Source organism: Lepus europaeus, chromosome 2, assembly GCF_033115175.1.
Source record: "Lepus europaeus isolate LE1 chromosome 2, mLepTim1.pri, whole genome shotgun sequence".
NCBI classification, from domain to species: domain Eukaryota; kingdom Metazoa; phylum Chordata; class Mammalia; order Lagomorpha; family Leporidae; genus Lepus; species Lepus europaeus.
This window is the reverse complement of record NC_084828.1, coordinates 144,816,390-144,838,999: the sequence shown is the minus strand read 5'-3', so window position 1 is coordinate 144,838,999 and position 22,610 is coordinate 144,816,390. Positions and strand designations below refer to the sequence as shown.

The 22,610-nt window shown below is 44.5% G+C and overlaps 1 pseudogene; it reads right to left on the bottom strand.

Moving 5' to 3' along the window:
* Positions 1 to 21,546, bottom strand: part of LOC133751997 (dual specificity testis-specific protein kinase 2-like) — a 28,660-nt pseudogene extending 7,114 nt beyond the window's left edge.
* Positions 21,547 to 22,610: the final 1,064 nt, after the last annotated feature.

The following is a 22,610-nucleotide window of genomic DNA, read 5'->3' as shown; positions in this document are numbered from 1 at the left end:
ATTTACCTCAGATTTATTAAATGAAATTGTGTGTGTGAAAGTATAAGTAACGGTATGGATAAATAGTCATGCAGGTATTGGGGGATGAGATTTTTAATTGTATATGGTATATGTAAATTTCTCCACTTATTTCCTTATCAGTTTTGGGAAAGTTACTTAAATGTTTTGTGGCCTCAGTTTCCTCCTCTGTAAAATGGTGACAATATTAATATCTATGTCACAGAGCTGTCAAAAGGATCAAAATAAGTTTTATATAAAGTGCATAGACCAACTCTGACATAAATGATTGTTTCTTCTTAATGCCAAGTCATGCTATAACATTGCTGAGAAACCAACGTAATTAAGATGGCATAAAGTGGGCTGGCATTGTGGTGTAGCAGGTAAAGCTGCCACCTGCAACACTGGCATCCCATATGGGTGCCGGTTCGAGTCCCCCTTGCTCCACTTCTTCTTCTTTTTTTTTTTTTGATAGGCAGAGTGGACAGTGAGAGAGAGAGAGAGACAGAGAGAAAGGTCTTCCTTTTGCCATTGGTTCACCCTCCAATGGCCGCTGCGGCTGGCGCTTCGTGCTGATCCGAAGCCAGGAGCCAGGTGCTTCTCCTGGTCTCCCATGCGGGTGCAAGGCCCAAGGACCTGGGCCATCCTTCACTGCACTCCTGGGCCACAGCAGAGAGCTGGCCTGGAGGAGGGGCAACGGGGACAGAATCCGGTGCCCCGACCGGGACTAGAACCCGGTGTGCCGGCGCCGCCGGCGGAAGATTAGCCTAGTGAGCCACGGCACCAGCCCATTGCTCCACTTCTTATCCAGCTCTCTAATGGCCTAGAAAAAGCAGCGGAAGATAGCACAAGTGCTTGGGCCCCTGCCACCCACATGAAAGACCTGGAAGAAGCTTCTAGCTCCTGGCTTTGGCTGGCCTAGCCCTGGCTGTTGTGGCCATTTGGAGAGTGAACCAGCAGATGGAAGATCTCTCTCTCTCTTTCTCTGTGTAACTCTTTCAGATCAATCAATCTTAAAAAAGATGGCATTAAGTATCACTCACCACTTCAATAATCAAGAAAACAAAGCAAAAATCCAAACCCTCAACTAAGATGCCCTTCAGACTCCCTCAGTTCCATCAGTAGCACAGGTACTTAAAAAGCATAACCTTATTTGTTTATTTGAGAGGCAGGGGAAGAGAGAGAGCAAGCACTTCCAATGACTGGTTCATCCCGAAATGCCCACGGGGGTACCTGTTTGAGCCATCACCACTGCCTCCCAGAGTCTGAACTCGCAGGAAGCTGCATGTCAAAGCTTGGTACTCTGATGTGGGATGTGGGATCCAGGTGTGCTAACTGGTATCTTAACTGCTAGGCCAAATGCCTACCCCTTGGGGAAGAGTGAATCCTATTTCTTTCATCCTCCATCCATCCTGTAATTTGCATTTCTCAGTATCTCTTTTCCTTGCTCAAGAACAGTACCCTCTTTTATTGTGTGCAGTTATATTTATTGACTATTTCTTTTTTTTTTTTTTTTTGACAGGCAGAGTGGACAGTGAGAGAGAGACAGAGAGAAAGGTCTTCCTTTTGCCGTTGGTTCACCCTCCAATGGCCGCCGCGGTAGCGCGCTGCGGCCGGCGCACCGCACTGTTCGGATGGCAGGAGCCAGGTGCTTCTCCTGGTCTCCCATAGGGTGCAGGGCCCAAGCACTTGGGCCATCCTCCACTGCACTCCCTGGCCACAGCAGAGAGCTGGCCTGGAAGAGGGGCAACCGGGACAGGATCGGTGCCCCGACCGGGACTAGAACCCGGTGTGCCGGCGCCGCAAGGCGGAGGATTAGCCTGTTGAGCCACGGCGCCGGCTATTGACTATTTCTTTAGTCAAATACTCATATAGTGCATACAGGGTGCTGGCACTGGGCTAAGCACAAGTAGTAACTCATTTAATGCTATCGGACAGTTATAATGTTATGTCCACTTTATAAATGAAGAGAGAATGAAGAGAGGTTGGGACACTTATCCAAGCACCCAGCGTGTGAGTGGCATGACTGATACTGAGGAGAGGTGTGTTTGCTGCCAAGGATGGTGGTCCTCACCCAATCTCATGCTGCAGGGTGGGTTCAGCGCACACTGCTGATTGCCTCGGTCACCTCCTCTGTCCCTGGGGTCTTTCTCGAGATTCCTGGCCCAGTTGCACACCATCTGGCTGACTTCAGTCTTGCAGGCCCTTCCTTGCAGAAACTCTGGGGAGCAGTGTGACCTTGCAGGAGCAAAGACACAGAGGCAGCCTCAGAACGTCTCCTCTCACAAAACAACACTCACTTGGGCCAACGGGATCATTTTAGAAAGCACGCTATCTATGAAGAAGTTCTAGGCGTAATCATTTGATTCATTCAGCCTACATCCTGTGTAAGGACGATGGCCCAGTCCGACTGCTCTTTTTCCCTCCTGTTCTCCAAAGTTGGTTTCTTGACTTCTGAAGGAAAAATTTATTATGCGGTTTTCTTCATTTTAAAAATATTTAACAACTGATTTGTGTGTCGCATGAAAGTTACACATTTCCTAAGATGCATTTGCTATTTTATTTTCTTTCATTCAAAAATGTGTCGGTAATCTTTTTGTTAACATGAAGATAAAGGATTAGTAATGCAAGATGCAGTTTTCTTGTAACCTTCTTGAAAGCAGACTATAGTTTCTTATCTGGCTCCAACATTCATTTTCCTGAACTGAAAAAAAAGGCGACTTAAAATGAAATAAACCACATTTGATTCCTAAGAGCATCGCTAGCAGGGAAATGTACTGAGAGAGGCGGACTTGGTCAGATTCCAGAAAGCCCCTCTGCTCCCTAAGCGAGGGGGTTGCCTGATTTTGCATTTGAAAGTACAATATTAATGCAGGGAAGAATTGTGACTCGTCTCTTATTTGATCATTAATCAGAAGATATGTAAGATTTCATTCCTGAAAATTCAGCCTGTTTGGAAGAAATCTTAGTGAGGAGTAAGTCTCCATCGTGCTAGTTAGAAATTGCATTTTACTTTTGGAGTATCTGCTTGGAGCCAGGGGTGAGGCCAGGTGCAGAGAGCATGCACGGGGGAACAGGAGAGCCCTGCCCTCCAACGCCTGTTCCTGCTCCCCTTGGCCCTGGTGGAGGAGAAGCGAGGCACGTGCGGTGCAGGAAGATGCCACACTGGCTTTGCACTCTCTGGTGACAATGGTGGCTGTGCCACCACACGGTATCCAGAGGTACCCAGGTCATGTTTAAATCAGCTGACCTCAGACCATCAGCCCAGCCCAGCAAACACACAGCCTTTCCTGTGCCAGACCCCTCCAGGGCCAGGGAAACACAGGTGGGTGAGATCGGCTCTTGCCATCCAGGAGATACTGTCAGCATGGAACAAAGGTGAAGACGGAGGTGAGCGCCAGTGCCGTGGGGGCCGGACGAGGGCCTGACCAAGCCTGGGCTCAGGGAAAGTGGCCGGGAGGAGACAGCCATTGAGTGTTGGAGCACAAGCCCTGAGGAGCCCTGCAAGAAAACAAGGGGAACAGAAAGCTCTGTCTTGGCCAGGGTCCGGCCTGGGGCGCCCTGGTGGGACTGGCGGTGGAGGCTGCAGCTGTGCTTTGGGGAGTGCGGCAGCGTGGTGTGATGGGTGTCTCCTGTCCGAGATCGCCTGTGGGTGTAGAAGCTGAACGGGCTCACTCCTGGCCGGCTCCACTAGGGAGGTGAAGCTTTCTATTGAGAGGAACAGGTGGGGGAAGCTGCAGGTGGAATCGGTGAAGGAGCTGACAGGGAGAGCGTGAAGGACCAGGGAAAGGGCAAGGATTTAGACGGAGGAAGCAAAGAGGTGAGTTCACCACACCCCATGCCTGCTATGTCCCAAACAGTTCCTGGAAAATGGAATTTAAAGGAGACGTTTATTTTGGTGCAAACAACTTTGAAGTTAATGCATATGAGGGTTTTCCAAAAATTCATGGAAAATGTGTATCAGGAAAAAAGCCGCACGGTTTTCAAATGTTTTCTTTTTGCACCAAAGTGTTTTAATTCCGTTTCCACAGACTTTTTGAGGTACCCACGTTTGTTGGGCTGGTTATTTATTTTCCTGGCTTTAAGGAAAGCACGTCCGAAATGAAGCAGACATTGTCTGCCAGGCATAGCTCTAAGTGCCGATCTGTCTGGGGTAGAAAATGTTCAGATGTAAAGAACAAAACTGAGATGGAGGAGAGGGAGTAGACCGGGGAAGGAAGCTAAAATATTTCAATGTCTCAAAAAAAGTGGCACCTAATACAGGGTAGGTGCTTGGTACGTATGCACCGAGTTAAACTGAATTCCATTGTAGGCCCCTGGAGGCAGTTGGGTACCCGCCTCAGGACGTAAAGAGAGAAGGACAGTGGCTCTGCCCTTGCTGTTGCAGTATTGGCAGCTCCTTGGCTTGCACCTCACCCTTGCTGGACTAGGCTTCCCCGAGGTCCAGGGCTGGCCCCCGCCCCAGCACTCACCCGGAAACCAGGGCACGCTCATCGGCGAGTGCCTCATGCGCAGTAACTTCCACCTCCGAGACACTGAGTTAGAAACAGAGAGGAAGAGAAACCTTGAAACCAGAAGCCAGTGTGGTTGGGAAGGGAGGGCAGGGCTGCCCCTGCCCCTTGTCTGTGTGCTGCTGGTGGGAAGGCGTCACAGTGCTGTGAAGGAGCCGCTGCGAGCAGGGCCGGTAGTTTGAGAAGCAGAGGCTGGTGTTGGAACAATGGGTGTCTGCCGCGTTCCTTCTCCCATGTTCCCAAGCCATCTCCTCCCTCATCTTTATCCTCCTCCTCCAAGGAGGACTATCCACGGTGGACAGTCTGCCACCTCCCACCTCCATCGAAAGGAAGACACAAAGGAACATGCAGAGAAAGAGCCAGTTCTTGGCTGTTGAGTTTCCAAGCAGATTTAAAAACTCATCCCAGAGAACATTCTTAAACGTCAATGCTTTTGATTTGAAGCCATTTTTCTTTTTACTTCAAAAGAGTAAGCCCCAAAGGAAGCTGGAAATACGGCTCTCCACAAACCGGTGGCTCTCAACCCCGTCAGACCCAGCAGGCTCCCTCCTCCTTTTAATTCAACCTTTTTATTATAGAAAACTTCAAAAAATTCATACCAGGAGAGAGACTAGTAACATGAGCCTGATGTCCTCGCCTTCTGCTTCAACAATGAGTGACCAGGGGCATCTTCTTTCATTGCATCCTGACCCACTCTGCTACCTTGATGATTTCACCACAGTTGTCACATTTCATCTGCAAACACTTCTGGATGTGATCTGTTAAAACAAATGAGTTTTTTTTTTTTTTAAAGAATTCATGACCCCATGTGCTGGCTTCGGCAGCACATGCACTAAAAGAAAGCATAACCCCAGCATGATTTTCACACCTGAGATAATTATTGCTAATTCCCTAATTACTGTGTCCACATTTCCCGGCTAACTTACACATCTGTAACAATTTGTTAAAAGCAAACCTCTTTCCGAGCTGGCACTTTGCAAAGTGCCCTTTATTATCCTGGAATAAAACTTATAGATAAATCTGACTTATTACACAATTAAAACATAATCAATATAATGCCCTAACAGAAGTAAAATGAAAGCTACTTAAAACATGCATTTCAGCATTTAAGTGCTTAGAAATGACTGTACTAGAAGATAGAATAATGTAGTTCTGTGCTTGAACTTGAATATAGAGCCACAGTGAATGTGACAGCCTTGAACATAGAATGACCTAGGGGTGTCATGGTGATTTCAATATTGTGAATGGCATTGCCATTAGTGAAGTACTTTTTTGAAACGATAAATAACTCTTGAAAAATTTTTTAACAAAATAGAGTTCAACCTTTGTTTGATTTATAGTGTTTTTATGGACCTGAAAAATTGAGTGCATATGTAAAGTTTCCAAAAGTTACTTTGAGTTTATACATAAAATGGTATTAGGTACTGGGTAAAGATACATATAAATAATTTTTTGAACTTATAAGACTGTACATGGGGGGAATACTCGAAAGTGGTATGGGCTGTGGAACAATTCTTTACTGGTAGGACCTTCCTATGCATTGTGAAGATCTATTATTCTGGGCCCCTGCCCACTAAGTGCCAGAACCATTTTGGATTAAAGGAGACTGAGGTGACTTGAGAATTAAGCTCAGTGTATGATCTTTAATTATATCTTAGCTGGAACTAAAAACCAGGTATAAAGAGCATTATTGTTAGGGGCAGCTGTTTGGCTTGGTGGTTTATGCACCAGCAAGATGGGAACTCTGTCTCTCTGATTCTTAAACAGATGAAAATAAATAAATAAAAATTAAAGGGGTAATTGAGGATATTCAAATACTAAATTGTATGGTAGATAATGCTAAATTTCTTGATTATTTGGATAATTATCCATTTCTTTTCTTATAACTCTCCCATAGATTTGAAAGCTTTTGAAATAAAATGTTTTGGGGAATGATACTCTTAGAAATTTCAAAATTGCTATGGGGGCAATACCACTCCTGTCGAGAAATGGTATCCTTGGTAACAGATTGTGGTAGATCCAGAGAGATGGAGATGGAGTTGGGGAAGAAGCAAGAGGTTGGAAATGGAGAGGAGGTTCCTTCTCCGTGCCCTGCCTTTGGCTTGTCCCAGAAGGAGTCCCTAGAAATGCCTTTAAATTTGGGGCTGTTGAGCTGTGACCTATTTATCCTCTGGAACTCTGGAAGTTGTAGCCTTGCTCAGATTCCCTGGAATCTGGCCTCAGGATGGTGACGGAGGGCGTCAGAAGTCCCCAGGGCTGGGGAGCCGTGCTTACACTGCTGGTGGAGGACAGGGGGTTGAAGAGCTCAAGCCAGCAATGCCGGAGGAGGACGGAGGGTAACTGTGGCCCAGGGGCCCCTGCATGCCTGCTCCCACGTCCCGGTCTCTAGTGCTATCTTTGGAAGCTTACTGCTCCCCTGAGAAGAAAGGGCAGACAGAGCAGGGGCGTGATGGAGCACAAGGGATATGCACCATTTGACTTAGTAAGCTCAGTGTCCTGAGTGACCACTAATTTGATGGAACGTACCCGGAGCTCACGGACTGTCTTCTGCTCAAAGTGGAAATGGAGTGGAGTTAGAGAAGATGAAGTTACTTTTCTTCTCCTTCTCCTCCTCCTCCTTTTCTTCCTCCTCCTCCTTCTTCTCCTTCTCTTCCTCCTTCTTCTTCTTCCTCTTCGTTTTTAAGATTTAATTTATTTATTTGAGAGACAGAGTTAGAGACAGAGAGAGGGTGAGACACAGAGAGAGATTTTATATCCACTGGTTCATTCCCTAGATGGCCACGATGGCTAGAGCTGTGCCGATCCGAAGCCAGGAGCCAGGAGCTTCTTCTTGGTCTCCCACATGGGTACAGGGTCCCAAGGACTTGGGCCATTTTCTACTGCTTTTCCAGGCCATAGCAGAGGGCTGGAATGGAAAAGGAGCAGCCAGGACTCGAACTGGCACCCATATAGAATGCTGACACTGCAGGTGGGGGCTTAGCCTTACTTGCCACAGTGCCGGCTGAAGTTATCCTTCTTTTGGCAAACCCGATTTTGTGGTCTGTGAAAGCTTGCAGCTGCTAAAGCACTCAGAGCACGTGTGTCCGTGGATTAAGTACTCACTCTGTACATTCTGCACGATGCTCTGTTTTACCTCATGATTTTCAGTGCCGTTGTACCAGTTCTCAGAGGTGTGGGCAGGTCGGGGGCATCCCCATGTGTGCAAAGTGTATCAGAAAGATGCAAAGGACTTGGACAGGGTGCTGGGCAGACGTAAATGTCCCATTCGGACACGGCAGGGGTCTGCTTGATGAGGTGTTGTGTCTGAAAAGTTCCATGAGTCTTGTCATTTCTTGAAGCAGAAGAAAAGAAGACACATTTGCCCCTTTAATTAATTTGCAAAAGTGTTTCTAGTCCTAGATGGGGCCTGTGGAGAAAGTGTGGGTTCCCTGTGAAATAAAACCTGGTGTCTTCAGGCCCGGCACCCTTTGTTTAATCAGGAGGATGCCATAGGAACCGGCAGGGGCAGATGGCCGAGATCCTATCGTGGCAGCCCCAGGATTTGGGAACATTAATTTTAAAGGGGGATTAAAGCATAGAAGAACATTTTTCAAACAACATGCGTTTTCATAAGCACCCAGGCGCTCTCTGTGGCTCCATGTTGATGTGACGGGCCTTCCGAACAGAAGCCAGGAGTCCTTATTTTGACTCTGTGTGCGTGGGGAGATCAATATTTGTCTTCTCTCATTTCGTTTTTGGTTGCTTGGCCTACGGGGTGGAGGGGGAGCCTGGTGTGGTTCCAGCTCGGTAGCTCACAGTGGCTCTGGGGACATGAGGCCTCTTAACGACACTGCTGCTCCCGTGGGTGTGCAGGAGCTGGGAGGAAGTCCGTCCATCCTGGGCCAGACGGCTCACGTGTTTCACTTCGCTGCACTGTAGATGCTGAGTCCCTGGGGTGCTGTGGTCATCAGACAGGTGTAACATCCCCCTGAGGGTACTGAGCCCCCCATGTGGCTTGTGGGCACGTAGACAGCTGAGTTGCCCACATTCCACTTGTCTTCCTTCCTTCCTTCCTCGTCCTGCCCTGCAGCCCTCCGCTTTTTACCGACACAATTATTTTTTTTTTTTATTTTTTTATTTTTGACAGGCAGAGTGGACAGTGAGAGAGAGAGAGACAGAGACAGAGAGAAAGGTCTTCCTTTGCCGTTGGTTCACCCTCTAATGGCCGCCGCGGTAGCGCGCTGCGGCCGGCGCACCGCGCTGATCCGATGGCAGGAGCCAGGGGCTTCTCCTGGTCTCCCATGGGGTGCAGGGCCCAAACACTTGGTCCATCCTCCACTGCACTCCCTGGCCACAGCAGAGAGCTGGCCTGGAAGAGGGGCAACCGGGACAGGATCGGTGCCCCGACCAGGACTAGAACCCGGTGTGCCGGCGCCGCAAGGCGGAGGATTAGCCTGTTGAGCCACGGCGCCGGCCTACCGACACAATTAGCACCTCCATCAGTGCTTTAGTTGTGTGTGACATCGGGGTGTGTCTTAGCGTCATTGGCATCTTACAGTTCCGTCAGTTGGGGCTCTATCACTAAGCAGTTTTATTATCTGACAATTTTGAGAAAGCTGCAGCGTTTAGGACCTGCAGAATGGTGCCTGTGGGTTGGCAGAAAATCCCAGAGCCGATAGTGCACTAAATGTGGCTTCATCTATGCGGCTGGTGGCACAGAGGGTGATACTGTATAGAAAACCGTGGTCGTTAATGTCACAGTTGGAAAGCGATTCGGAAGAGCCAGACTCCGAGTGTGGAAATGTTTTAGGACTACCCTGGCTGGTGTATTTCCCTATATTACCCCTTGGGTGAATGCACAGGAATGATGTATAATTAGGATCTACGTCAGGCCTTCATTGCAGGGCCTTCCAGTGATTGCACACCCTTCTGTGTGCCTCTGGATTCTGCAGTTCAAGGTGGAAGGGGTGGCTGCAGGCACCAGAGATGAAAAATGGAGGCCTTGGGCAAACGCTAGAACATAAAACAACAAGACTCCTTTAAAAGGCAAAGGAAAGGCTGCCGAGAAGTAAAAATGATGAAGAGGTGGTTTTAGCAACAACTGGTGACCCTGATGTTGATTTCAAAGTCAGTTGTTTTGAATGGTTTAAGGTGTTAACCTTGGCCCAGACCTGCTGCCTTCACCCAGGGAGGCTGGAAGTGTCCATAGTAAATTATGCAGAAGGTCATTCAGGCTGAGCCTCCTGGCATTCTGAATCAGATGCCATTTTTAATTTTTATTTTCTCATGGTTGCGGCGTGCGTGTTTGTGTTTGCAAAGGCAGTTTAAGGCCCTGGAACTGCAAGCTGTTCTGTTAAGACCCAGGCTGCTTTGCTATCTCCTATCTTTGTTCCTCACCTCATTTTGAGGGATTGTTGCACATTTGTAAGTACAATGGGATTATTTATTCATTGTGTCTGTCCACTCTTTTCTGTGCCACAAAGGGAGAAATAGCCTGCACTGCGACTTAAGAGCTTTCTGACCGCTCCAAAGTCATGACATTTCCTTTGCTTTTTGATGGCTGGCTTTGAAAAGCAGGGCAAGCTGGGTGACAAACTCTGCTGGCTCCGGGAGGGAGATGACTTGCCGTTGTTGTGAAAAAGCGTATTTAGTCACTTTTAAAAAGCAAATTGCGACTTAATGGAGCCTCACAGTCTTCCTTGGAGATTGCTACAAGGTGGATTGTCTTGATAAAACATTTGAAGCCAGGAATCCATCAAGCGTCAGTGAATGCGTGCACTGACCTGAACCAAGCGCACACCATTCTCACCAAACTTCAGAGTTATTATTATTATTTTTTTTAAATAGAGAGAGGATAACTGTCCAGTGCCTTTCATTTTGGCTTCTTTGCAATTCTTCTTCCAGTTCCCAAATCAAATGAAAGAATCCGATGAGGAACTATTTTGAGTCTATCCGAGACCACGCGTGCTGGTATCTGTGGGCTCAGCTTTTCGGGTTTCTGCAGGAGCTGGGAATGTGCCCTGGAAGCTGAGCATTTAGCAGGCCCTTTCACGGCCAAGGGCAAATCTCTGTGTTAAACAGGACAAATGCCATCTCAGCATCACCCTGCATCGTTGTGATGCCTACGGTCTGGGTGATCTTAACAGAGTCCCTCCTAGCTCTTACCTGCCGGAGGAAGCTGCCAGCTTCTGGGTGAGGGCAGAGCCCTCGGACATGAGTGTACTTTGCCACGTGAAGGTGAGAGCAAGTGAGAGAGAGGCAATTGTTACATTTTTTTTGTATTAAAGGAGGAGTGGTACTGAGTAATGCCATGTGTATTAGCTGTGTATTAGTTACCAAGCCACTTCCCGAAGCTTCCTTTCTGAGCCTCAGTTTTTGGTGTTAAAAGGGCCAGTAGCACACCCTTCCTCGGTGTGGGCTGTTGCTGAAGCATAAATTCTACGGACTGTGTAGAGAGAGCCAGAGAACTGAGATTTAAAAAGGGATGTTATTGCAAGGAAGACGTACGCCCTCCAGAACGGCTGTGTTGTGCTGTGAGCCACGGCCTGAACAAGATGAAGAGCAGACTTGGAGGAGGAGGGGCTACCTGGAATGGGCACACCTTGGCACGTGCCCCAGCCCAGGCCTCGGAGAGGCCGTGATGGAAGCCCCTGGCGCTCTCTTCTCTCCCTCCCTTCTTTCCTTTCTGGAAAAGAAAAAACTAAAGTCAGACGATACCTGTGGACTCACTGCCCAGAATTAATCAATGCAAAGATTTAGACATTTTTTGCTTTAAGTGTTAAAAATCATTTTAGAGGAAATAAAATGTTATAAAAATTAAAGTCTTCTCTATTTTCCCTTCCCCAGCATCACTCGTGGTCCTTTAGGACATTAAGGGAACTTTTATGACCTTGGTTTATTTTTCTCTTCTAGTGAAAAATATGTAGTATTGCTAGTACCATTCCTGCTGTGTCTGACACACAAATGATGGTGTTGTGTCCGTGGAATTCTCATGGCCTTTTCCACATGTTCACCTTACAAATCTTTCCATGTTGAGATTTTGTGTGTGTGTGATTCATTTTAATTTCTGCATAGAGTTTAATTGTATGACTGTATTAAATTCTCCTCTTGATATGTTCAAACATGTCAAGTTGTCTGTCGAGGGCATCTACTGCAGTGTCTGCTGGGCCCTCACCTTCCGCAGTCAGAACTGCTTGCCTTCTGCACTGGTGGAATATCTGGCACCCTCCCGATTTTCCTCTTGCATTTCCTCCGTTGGGTTTCCCCTTTCCTAGATTCCCTGTCCTTTCTCATTTAATCTTTTGTTTCAGAAAAGACCACACTACAGCAGCTTCCTGAGGAGCAACTCATGGGACATTAACTTTGTGAGAATCTGTTGCTAAAAACGTCAGTGTTTTGCCCTCACACTTAGTACTATTGCTGGATGTATACTGTTAGTTAAAAAAGAATTTTCCTTCAAATTTTTTTTTGCACTGAAATAAACTTTTAATTCTATATTTTCATTAAAATTTTTTTTTTTCTATTTTTTGACAGGCAGAGTGGACAGTGAGAGAGAGACAGACAGAGAGAAAGGTCTTCCTTTGCCGTTGGTTCACCCTCCAATGGCGCTGCGGCCGGCGCACCGCGCTGATCCGATGGCAGGAGCCAGGTGCTTCTCCTGGTCTCCCATGTGGGTGCAGGACCCAAGGACTTGGGCCATCCTCCACTGCACTCCCGGGCCACAGCAGAGAGCTGGCCTGGAAGAGGGGCAACCAGGACAGAATCGGTGCCCCGACCAGGACCTGGTGTGCCGGCGCCCCAAGGCGGAGGATTAGCCTATTGAGCCGCGGCACCGGCCTCTATGTTTTCATTTTTAAGAAAAGATAAAATATATTTACTTTTTCATGTGTAATGCATTTTATTTTCATTTTATTATTTTTTTAAATGATAATGCTCAATAGTTTACTATTAGAGTTTTGTTGTTTAAGGCTGGGAAGTTGTCCTGGTAACTATTCTGATATCATTGTTTGATATTTCTTGCTATGTTTGTCCTCTTTAGAACCTTGAAAGATCTCCTAGGGTTTGGAAATTTCATTACCTGTCCCAGTGTGGGTTGATTTTCGTCCAGTCTCTCGGCAGTCATTGACTTCTTCAGTTCTGGGAGACTCCTTGAGTTATTTCTGTACTGAAATCTCTCTCCCTGGTTTTTCTTTCTGAAATTCCTGTTACTGAGATGGTAGGTCTCCTAAACTGTTCCTCCTACATTTTTACATTTTCTATTTTCTGCCTTTTTATTCTACTTTAAGGTATAGTTTCTCTACTTTTAAAAAATTATTTAATTTAAAAAATTTTAATTTTTGAGATAACATTTTTAATTTACATTATAGTCAAAGGTTAATGCTCTACTAAATGCAGAGTTCAACAACTAAAAAGTAAAAATACAAGAATTCAGCAGGCATATAGGCTGGGACTACAAAGAGTAATCAAGTGTAAATATGTCAATTTCACTCATATTTAGTAAATAAATAATCACAGATCATTAAAACCATAGAGGGTATAGCATTCTTAACAATTTGACAAAGATATGAAACAAAATTTGACAAAACTATATTTGCAGCAATACTACTACACATAGGCATTTATTATTATTATTATTTTTAAATTTTAGCTCCCACCTATAAGGGAGAACATGTGGTGTTTGTCTTCCTATGGCTGGTTTATTTCAGTCAATCGTTGCAACCATTTTGGTGCAAATGATAGAATTTCATTCCTTTTTATAGCTGAATAATATTCCACATTTTCTTTATCCATTCTTCTGATGATGGACACCTTGGTTGGTTCCATATTTTGGTTGTTGTGAACAGTGCTGCTATGAACATGGTGGTGTAGGTATCTCTTTGATACACCGTATTCATATCAATCCCACCCAGCAGTGGGACTGCTGGATCAAATGGCAAGTCTATTTCTAGTTTTTAAAGAAATTTCTGTACTATTTTCCACAGTGGCCACACTAATATACATTTCCACCAAGAGTTTGTAAGAGCTGCCCTTTCTCCACCAGCATTTTCTTACTCTTTGTCTTTTGGATAATAACTGTTCTGACAGGGTGAGGTGATAAAACATTGTGTGTGTGTGTGTGTTCAAATCCTCTTAACCTTCAAAATGAAATTTTTAATTTTTATTATTTTCAATTTCCAAGAGCCTTTAAAAATCATCTTCTTCCTATTATTTTAAAAATGGTATCTCCTCATTAGTTCATGAATATACAGTATCTTCTGTCTGAAATGATATTAATACTAATGTTAAAATTTGTTCTTCCCACATGGAGTCTGTATCCTGAAAATTTTGTTTATGTGTTGTTTTCATCTGTAAAAGCTACTTTATTTAATTTAAAGATTTATTTATTTTTTTTATTTGAAAGGCAGAGCTACTGGGTGGGGAGAGAGAGAGAGAGAGAGAGAGAGAGAGAGAGAGAGAGAGAGAGAGAGAGATTGCATCTGCTGGTTCAATCCCCAAATAGCTGCAATGGCTAGAGCTGCACTGATCTGAAGCCAGGAGCCAGGAGCTTCCTCTGGGTCTTCCCACATGGGTGCAGGGGCCCAAGGATTTGGGCCATCTTCTACTGCTTTCTCAGGCCACAGCAGAGAGCTGGATTGAAAGTGGAGCAGCCGGAACTCAAAGCAGCACTCATATGGGATGCTGGCACTGCAGGCAGTGGCTTTACCCACTATGCCACAGTGCCAGCCCCACAACTTTATTTTAAGTCTGAAAATATCTTGGGAAGTCTTGCAAAAAAATCAGCAGAAACAAGTTGTGAAAATATTTGACCAACTTCATTCTTCAGTTATTTCTTAATGTGTCTGTGAAGACAGATTGTTCCTGAAGCTCTGTCCATGGTAGGAAGGGAAGAAAATCAGTCCATGTATAAACCATTTAACCGTTTGGGTGTGTCATATGTTGTCAAAGACATAGAACAGGCCCTATAGGGCCTACAAACCAGCCCTTCTCCCAACCACAAGGTTGAAAGTTCTATGAGACAGAACACGTCTTTTAATTAAAATTTTAAAAATTACATTTAAGTTATATAAGTCTCATATATTTCATACATACAGATTTGATAACATAGTGGCACTTCTCCATACCCTCCCTCCTGCCCATACTCCAATCCTTCCTCCCGCTCCCTCTCGGATTCCAACTCTTAATTTTTACAGTGATCCATTTTCAGTATACTTAATGACAGTATAGCTAACCCTATTCTAAATAAAAGAGTTCAACAAATAGTATGAAGAGAAAGAAAAGACAAGACTGTTATTCAGTGGCAGAGACAAGGGCTGTAAGCAATCATCAAAGCTCAGAATGTCCATTTCACTCCAATACCTTACATTTCAGGCACTCTATTAGTTACCTCAGGTCAGGGAAAACATGATATCTGTCTTTTTAGGATTGGCTTATTTCACTAAGTATAATGGTTTCCAGTTGTGACCAACTTGCTGCAAAAAACAGGATTTTATTTATTTATTTATTTTTTACTGAGTAGTACTCCGTAGTATATGTATACTTTAATTTATTTATCCAGTCAACTGTTGATGGACACCTTGGTTGATTCCATATCTTAGCTATTGTGAATTCACTCTTTCATACACTGATTTATTTTGGTTTGGGTAAATTCTCAGGAGTGGGATGGCTGGATCATATGGCAGGTCTAGATTCAGATTTGTGAGGTATCTCTATACTGTCTTCCACAATTATTGCACCAATTTACATTCCCAACAATTGTGGACCAGGGTATCTTCCCCCACATTCTTGCGAGCATTTGTTGTTTGTTGATTTCTGTATGAAAGCCATTCTAACTGGAGTGAGGTGAAACCTCATTGTGGTTTGGATTTGCATTTCCCTGATGGCTAGTCATCCTGAGCATTTTTCCAAGTGTCTGTTAGCCACTTGGATTTCTTTTGAAAAATGTCTTTTTCCGATGCTGTGGCTCACTAGGCTAATCCTCTGCCTGCAGTGCTGGCACCCTGGGTTCTAGACCCGGTTGGGGTACTGGATTCTGTCCCAGTTGCTCCTCTTCCAGTCCAGCTCTCTGTTGTGACCCGGGAAAGCAGTGGAGGATGGCCCAAGTGCTTGGGCCCTGCACCTGCATGGGAGACCAGGAGGAAGCACCTGGCTCCTTGCTTCGGATCGGCATGGCGTGCTGACTGTAGCGCCCATTTGGGGAGTGAATGAGCAGAAGGAAGACTTTTCTCTCTGTCTCTCTCTCTCACTGTCTAACTCTGCCTTTCAAAAAAGAAAAAAAAAGAAAAGAAAAGAAAAAATGTCTTTGCCCATTTCTTCACTGGGTTGTTTGTTTTGTTGTTGTTGAGTTTCTTGATCTTTCCATATATCCTGGTTATTAAAATTAATCCTTTATCAGTTGAATAGTTTGCAAATAGTTTCTCCCATTCTGTCAGTTGCCTTTTCACTTTTCTGAGTATTTCTTTTGCAGTGCAGAAGCTTCTCAGTTTGATGTAATCCCAACTGTCAATTTTGGCTTTGATTGCCTGTGGTTTTGGGGTCTTTTCCAAGAAGACTTTGCCTATGTCAATGTCTTGCAGAGTTTCCCCAATGTTCTCTAAGGATTTGATGGTATTCGATTGTAGATTTACATATTTGATCCATTTTGAGTGGATTTTTGTGTAAGGTGTAAGCTAGGGGTCTAGTTTCATACTTCTGCCTGTGGAGATCCAGTTTTCCTGCACCATCCATTGAAGAGACTGTTCTTATTCCAGGGATTGATTTTAGCTCCTTTATGAAAGATAGGTTGGTGATAGATGCATGTATTGATTTTTGGAGTTTCTATTCAGTTCCATTGGTCTACAAGTCTGTTTTTGGCCAGTACCAGGCTGTTTTGGTTATAACAGTAGTTATGTCTTGAAATCTGGTATTGTGATGCCTCCAGCTTTGTTTTTGTTGTATAACCTTGCTTTAGCTATTCAGGGTCTCTTTTATTTCCATGTGAATATTAGCATCATTTTTTCTATATCTGTGAAGAATGTCATTGGTATTTTGATTGGGATTGCATTGAATCTGTAAATTGCTTTCAGTAGTATGGACATTTTGGTGATATTGATTCTTCTAATCCTTGAACATGGAAGATTTTTCCATTTTTAATGTCTCCTTCTATTTTTTTCTTCAGCATTTTGTAATTTTCTTTATAGAGATCTTTGGCATCCTTTGTTAAATTTATCCCAAGGTATTTGATTCTTTTTGGAGCTACTGTGAATGGGACTGATCTTAAAAGTTATTTCTCAGCCAGATATTGTCTGCATTTACAAAGGCTGTTGATTTTTCTGTGTTGATTTTATATCCTGTCATTTTACTAAACTCTTTTATGAGTTCCAGCAGTCTCTCAGTGGAGTCTTTTGCATTTCCTATATATAGGATCATGTCATCTGCACACAGGGATAGTTTGATTTCCTCCTTTCCAGTTTGTGTCCCTTTCTTTTTCTTGACTAATGGCTCTAGCTAAGCCATACAGGACTATATTAAGTGGCAATGGTGAAAGTGTGCATCCTTGTCTGGTTCTGGATCTTAGGGGGAATGCTTCCAGCTTTTCCTCATTCAATAGGATGCTGGCCATGGGTTTGTCATAGATTGCCTTGATTGTGTTGAGGAATGCTCCTTCTTTTTTTTTTTTTTTGACAGGAAGAGTGGATAGTGAGAGAGAGACAGACAGAGAGAAAGGTCTTCCTTTTTGCCATTGGTTCACCCTCCAATGGCCGCTGCGGCCGGGGCACCGCGCTGATCTGAAGGCAGGAGCCAGGTGCTTCTCCTGGTCTCCCATGCGGGTGCAGGGCCCAAGCACTTGGGCCATCCTCCACTGCCTTCCTGGGCCACAGCAGAGAGCTGGCCTGGAAGAGGGGCAACTGGGATAGAATCTGGCGCCCCAACTGGGACTAGAACCCAGTGTGCCGCCGCCGCAAGGTGGAGGATTAGCCTGTAAAGCCACGGTGCCGGCCGGAATGCTCCTTCTATACCAAATTTGCTTAAGGTTTTCATCATGAAAAGATGTATTTTATCAAATGCTTTCTCTGCATCTATTGGGATAACCATATGGTTTTTGTTCCTCAATTTGTTAATGTTATGTATCACATTGATTGATTTGCAAATGTTGAACCATCCCTGCATACTAGGAATAAATCTTACTTGGGCTGGGTGAACGATCTTTCTGATGTGTTGTTGAATTTGATTAGCTAATATTTTGTTGAGGATTTTTGTATCTTTGTTCACCAGGGATATTGGTCTATAGTACTCTTTCTTTGTTGCGTCTTTTTCAGGTTTAGGTATTAAGGTGGTACAGGCTTCATAGGAGTTTGGGAGGATTCGCTCCCTTTCAAATAGCTTGGGAAGAATTGGAATTAGTTCTTTAAATGCCTTGTAGAATTCATCCATGATGCCATCTGGTCCTGGGCTTTTCTTTGTTTGGGGGGTCTTTATTAATGATTCAATTTCCATCTTGGTTATTGGTCTGTTTAGGTTTTCTATATCTACATGACTCAATGTTGTATGTTTCTAGGAATTTATCCATTTCTTATAGGTTTCCCAATTTGTTGGCATAAAGATATTTGTAATAATTTCTGATGATGCTTTTTATTTCTGTGGTATCTGTTGTTACATTTCCCTTTTCATCTCTGATTTTATTGATTTGGGACTTCTTTTTTTTGAATAGTTATGTCAATGGTATATCAATTTTGCTTATTTTTTAAAAAAAACAGCTCTTCATCTCACTGATATTTTTGCATTTTTTTGTTTCAATTTTGTTTATCTTCTAATATTAATTATTTCTTTCCTCCTACTAATTGTTGGCTTGTTTGCTATTTTTCTAGGTCCTTGAGATGGATTGGTAGCTAATTTATTTGGTACCTTTCCAATTTTTTCATGTAGGCACAAATTGCTATAAATGACCCTCTTGATCACATAAACAAGACTAGTGTCTGAAAATACTAACCAATAGAACAAAAAAGGGAGAGAACGATCCAACATGGGAAGTGGGATACACAGCAGACTCATAGAATGGCAGATGTCCTAAACAGCACGCTGGCCTCAGAATCAGCCCTTAAAGCATTCAGATCTGGCTGAAAAACCCATGAGGGTATTTCAGGCATGGAAAGCCAAGACACTCTGGCAAAAAAAAAAAAATGACCTAAATGAAAGATCTCCATGAGTGAGATCCCAGTGGAAAGAACAGGTCATCAAAGAAGCAAGTACCTTTCTCTGAAGGGAGGAGAGAACTTCCACTTTGACTATGACCTTGTCTAAATATGAACAGAGTTGGTGAACTCAAAAGGCTTCCATAGCTTTGGCAACTCATGACAAGAGCCTAGGGTGATTACTGATGCCATAAACAAGAGTGTCAATTTGTTAAGTCAACAACAGGAGTCACTGTGCACTTACTCCTCATGTAGGATCTCTGTCCTTAATGTGCTGTACATTGTGATTTAATGCTATAACTAATACTCAAACAGTATGTTTCACTTTGTGTTTCTATGTGGGTGCAAACTGTTGAAATCTTTACTTAATATATACTAAATTGATCTTCTGTATATAAAGAGAATTGAAAATGAATCTTGATGTGAATGGAATGGAAGAGGGAGCGGGAGAGGGGAGGGTTGCGGGTGGGAGGGAAGTTATGGGGGGGAAAGCCATTGTAATCCATAAGCTGTACTTTGGAAATTTATGTGCATTAAATAAAAGTTAAAAAGTCCCTCTTAATACTGCTTTTGCTGTATCCATAAGTTTTGATATGATATATTGTCATCTTCATTAGTTTCCAGAAATTTTTTGATTTCTCTTTTGACTTCCTCTGTGATTGTTCAATCTCCATTTATTTGCATGTGATCTAGAGATTCTTGAGTTGTTGATTTCCAGCTTTATTCCATAGTATGATTTCACTTTTTTTGAATTTGCTGAGATTTGCTTTATGGCTTAGCATATGGTCTTTCTTAGAGAAAGTTCCATGCATTGATGAGAAGAATGTGTATTCTGCCACTGTGGGGTAAAATGTTCTGTAGATATCCACTAGGTCCATTTGATCTATAGTGTTGATTAACTCTGTTGTTTCGTTGCTTATTTTCTTTCTGTTTGATCTGTCCATTGCTGAAAGTAGGGCATTGAAGTCCCCCATTACTATTGTATTGGAGTCTATGTCTCCCTTTAGGTCCATTAACATTTCCATTTAATATCCAGGTGCCCAGAAATTGGGTGTGTATACATTTATTATAGTCACATCTTCCTTTTGAATAGGTCCCTTAATCATTGTGTAGTGCCCTTCTTCATGTCTTTTAACAGTTTTTATGTTAAAGTCTAGGTTGCCTGATATTAGGATGTCAACATCAGCACTTCTTTGGTTTCTGTTAGCATGGAATATCTTTTTTCCATACTTTTACTTTTTTTAAGATTTATTTTATTTATTTGAAAGAGTTACAGAGAGAGGTAGAGACATAGAGCGAGGTCTTCCATCTACTGGTTCACTCCCCAAATAGCTGCAATGGCCAGAGCTAAACTGGTCTGAAGCCAGGAATTAGGAGCCTCTTCTGGATCTCCCACATGGTTGCAGGGGCCCAAGCACTTGGGCCATCTTCCACTGCTTTCCCAGGCTCATCAGCAGGGAGCTGGAACAGAAGTGGAGCAGCTGGGAATCAAGCTGGCATCCATATAGGATGCTGGCACTGCTGGCCGTGGCTTTAACCCACAGCACTACAGCACTGGCCCCTCCATCCTTTGACTTTCAGTCTGTGTGTATCTTTGTTGGTGAGATGTGTTTCTAGTGGGCAGCAAATAGATGGGTCTTGTTTTTTAATCCATTCAGCCAGTGTATCTTTTAACTGGAGAGTTGAGGCCATTTATATTGGATCTTGCCGCCCTTAAGGTCCTGGTGAGTGCTGAAGAAGATGACACTAGGAACGTGGTCAGAACCATCTTGTTGTGGCTGGTAATAGGGATCCAAGATGCTCCCTGTATGTGGGGGCTTGTAGGAGAAGATATCTGACTGGCTTCGAGATAGCCAGATGGTACCTCTTGGGCTTGGGCATGGGGACTTATGAGGGATCATGTCAGCCAGTGAGCTCAGTTGCCTTATCTAGGTGCTTTCTCTAGGAATCCCTTGGCTGTGGGCTGCAGCTTTCTGCTTTTCTCTGGTTCTTCTTCCTGTAAGTGGCTCAGAATTTCCTTGAGGGTCTTCCCAGGCTCCAGTATGGGGTCCATATTGCAGTAGTTGAGGTGAGCTGCAGAAAGTCTGGGGGACAGTCTCACATCTGTGTGCGTCATGGTCCAGCCTGAAATTCTCTGTGCCAGGAAGATAGTCCGGATCAGCCTGGATGTGAGCAATGAATCGCAGAGGATGGTACCGTAAGAGAACATGTTTGCCTCTTCATTTGGGGCAGGCTCGTCTCTGAGCATCTCCAGTGCTATCCAGAAAGGAGAGCCCACACAGCTGCTTCCCACGCCCCATGGTGACATCAGGGACCTTCTCAGCCAGGCTGAAGTCAGCCACCACTGCAGAGGAACCCTCCTCTTTTCTCTTTAATGGGCAGTTCTTGGGCGTGAGGCCCTGATGAAAAATGCCTTTGCAGTGAAGTTTCACGCTCATGGGCCAGGGCAAATGTGGGTCACAGTCTGACAACTGTTTCAGGTTCCTGGAGTTGATCTAATCTGTAAGTGTTTGCAATTGTCCTTGATGTGCACACCCACCCACGAACCTAAGGGTGCTGGGCTGAGAGAGTCTATTCATGAGCTGTACTGCCTTCCGCGTATTCGCCTGGTTACTGCTCCAGTTATTCATCTCAAGAGCCATCAGCTGACCCAAAGCTCTGGAGTGCTCCTTGAAAACTTCAGAGAAGAAGCCAGACCCTATTTTTTCACAGGTAAAATCATCCAAATGAGTCAGTCTGGAAAAGGCACTTACAAGAGCTCAATAGGAAGATGGCCAGACTCTTCCCACCTGGGTCGCGTACCCATCCCCTCCACTAACTCTTTCAAACTCTTCAAGATGCTCGACATGTGGAGGAAATCCTGCAATTGAATTCCATTTTCTTCTATCCATAGCCTCAATCATTTTTTTTCTTCATTTAAAATGGAACTCCAAACATAATACACTTTTGTTGAACTTTGCTTCTCTTCTGTTTTGATCCCGAGGTGGGGCTGAGCAGTTAGAGGAGCGCCTGTGTGGGCGGGATCGGAAGGTGGCAGTGAGGATGCAGCTCGGTAGCCTCACAGCTCGGTGGTGGCAGCAGCTCCCTGGGCAGAGGAGGTGGTGGTGGTGGGGTCCCTTGTGCAGAAGCCAGCAATGCAGGGGCATGAGCCACAGCAGAGGATGAGGAGGTGACTGCCATGGCTCCACAGTCTGAAATGGTTTTCTAGCTCCTGTCTTTCAGTTAAGGGCTCTGAAAAAGTGCCTGCATGTCCTTGATCATCCTGTCATGTTTGAAGGGGGTACTAAGTCTGACCTGCTAACTACAGGCCTCACTATAGGGGGACTTGGCTGGGCCTTTTGTTTAGAAATACCCACTGCCATTTTCTTCAGCTTTTTCTTAGGTTGAATATATTCCCTAGAAAGGAATTTCCATGTCTTTTTTTTTTTTCAAGAAAAAAGATTTTATTTATTTTTTTGAGAGGTATAGTTACAGACAGTGAGAGGGAGAGACAGAGAAAGCCTTCCATCTGCTGGTTCACTCCCCAAATGGCTGCAATAGCTGGAGCTGCGCCAATCTGAACCCAGAAGCCAGGAGCTTCCTCTGGGTCTCCCACATGGGTAGCAGGGACCCAAGGATTTGGGCCATCTTCCACTGCCTTCCCAGGCCATAGCAGAGAGCTGGATTGGAAGTGGAGCAGCTGGGACTCAAACCGTTGCCCGTATGGGATGCTGGCACTGCAGTTGGAAGCCAAGTCCACTGTGCTACAGCACTGGCCCTGACTTTTCATGACTGAAACATCACATAAGCCATGCTGTCAGAATTCTGGGATCAAGTCCACAAAAAATCTGGGAATCTCAGCCTTCAGAGTGAAGACTTTTACTTAAATCCTCCTATTTTTACAAAGACACTCCTGCCCATAACCAGGCAGGTGCCCCCAAACCATCGATCTTTTATTTTATCTTCTCCAGGGTTG